This window comes from Tachysurus fulvidraco, chromosome 18, assembly GCF_022655615.1.
Source record: "Tachysurus fulvidraco isolate hzauxx_2018 chromosome 18, HZAU_PFXX_2.0, whole genome shotgun sequence".
NCBI classification, from domain to species: Eukaryota; Metazoa; Chordata; class Actinopteri; order Siluriformes; family Bagridae; genus Tachysurus; species Tachysurus fulvidraco.
The window spans coordinates 3,738,731-3,740,802 of record NC_062535.1 but is presented as its reverse complement, the minus strand read 5'-3'; positions in this window follow the sequence as shown (position 1 = coordinate 3,740,802).

Sequence of the window (2,072 nt, the reverse complement as noted above, 5' to 3'; positions counted from 1 at the left end):
TTGTGGGTAATTAATGTGGAATCTATTTACCTGATGTTTAAACTATAGTGTGTTGGTTTGCATATTTAATTGTTTTTAAAATTCTTTCTCAGAATAAAGAACTATAACAAACTCAGCACATTTACACCCATGCAGGAAGTTTAGAACACCAAGACCTGCAAACAGTGATGTTAAAATCATCATTGTTCTTTTTTATCATTAAAATTTTGTCATTTTTTTGTTTGCCTTTTTTACTTGTAGACAGCTGAGTTTGTTATCAGGATGTTTGAATATTTACATGTTGATGGTTTCTATATCTGGGATTTCTGAGCACTTGTTTCTTTAACGTGTAAGAATATGGATCGTAATGACTGCTGACAATTTTCTTATCAGATAAAAATAAATATAAAGATTGTGCTTCAGTGTATCTGTGTTTTGTGTTCCACATCACAAACACACACAAACATGAAGAGTGTGTATGGTGTGTGTAAAGTTGTCACTTTGGTCATAACATGATTTGTTCAGTAACAAACTAAAACCACTTTCACTGAGTAGAATTTCCCGTATTCTTGTCTTGTTCATTATTTTATGCTCCATGAGGGAAATTAATCTCATACACAACTCTGGTTCAGTCAACAGTTCAACATTAACCCTGTCCTGAAGTTTAAACCCACAAGGTTCCACATATTAGAACAGATTTTTTCCCTAAATTTCAAAATATTTAAAAGAAAATAATGAGACCCAATGTGTTACACCGCCAACACAAAATACTATTATGAGTGCTAATTAGTTAACACACACAGTATGGCATTATAACACTGTATATACTCACAAACACACATCGTAACCATCTTTGAGTCGATGAAGAGGAGCACATGGCTGTGAGGAAGAGCGGCCAAAGCGCTACAAAACTGTGGCAACCAATCAGAGCGGTGACTGCAACTATTCACCCTGATCGCTCCAGAAGAGGTAAGGAGTCGTTCAGCTTGTGTATTAACACACATGTATGTCTCTCCTGTAAAGAAGAGACACTGCTCCCAGATCACACTGCGACTTGCCAGCATCCTGTGTTCATTTTTACTTTTTTTACTATTTATTCCACTCTTACAAAGACTCTCTTCATGTTTTTTGCCCTGCAATTTATTAAATAAAACTACACCAGGTGGGGGGGCAAAGTGGCTTACTGGTTAGCACGTTTGACTCACAACTCCAGGGTTGGGGTTCGATTCCTGCCTCCACCTTGTGTGTGTGGAGTTTGCATGTTCTCCCCGTACTTTGGGGGTTTCCTCCAGGTACTCCGGTTTCCTCCCCCGGTCCAAAGACATGCATGGTAGGTTGATTGGCATCTCTGGAAAATTGTCCGTAGTGTGTAATCGCGTGAGTGAATGAGAGTGTGTGTGTTCCTTGTGATGGATTGGCACTCTGTCCAGGGTGTATCCTGCCTTGATGCCCGATGACGCCTGAGATAGGGACAGGCTTCTCGTTACCCGAGAAGTTCGGATAAGAGGTAGAAAATGAACGAATGAAAACTACACCAGGTTACGTATGTAACTTGGTTCCCTGAGAAGGAAACTTAATAGTGCATCAGGGCTGACACTATGGAAACACTTCTGTGAGCTCTGTGTGCAAACAAGCAAATTTATTGGCTCGGGAAGGACACATAATGAAGTGATTACGTGCAAGTAAGTCCATATAATGGCATCTACGTCACATTACTGCAGCTTCTACTTGTCTGAAGGAAGTGCGAGAGGATGCCCGGGGCATGGCCAGTGACTCAGCGTCTCCTTCCCTTCTCTTCTCTACCCAAGAAGGCCCCAGGGACAGGTTTCTGGTTCACAGTGATGGCAGCCCTATACACCTTTAAAGTAGATGGGGACAGGCCCAGAGAAAAACAAGACTGCAGGAACTCCAGCACTGTACCAACCAGGCAGTGAACTGGATCCTGACAGTGTTCATCGCACCAGAGGCGAAAAAATCTCCACTTCAGAGCATATAGCTTCCTAGTGCAGGGAGCCCTAGCATTCAGTAGAGTCTCGGTCACCTCATAAGAGAGGCCTGCCTCTAGGAACTGGTCCCCCTCTGGGACCAGACAC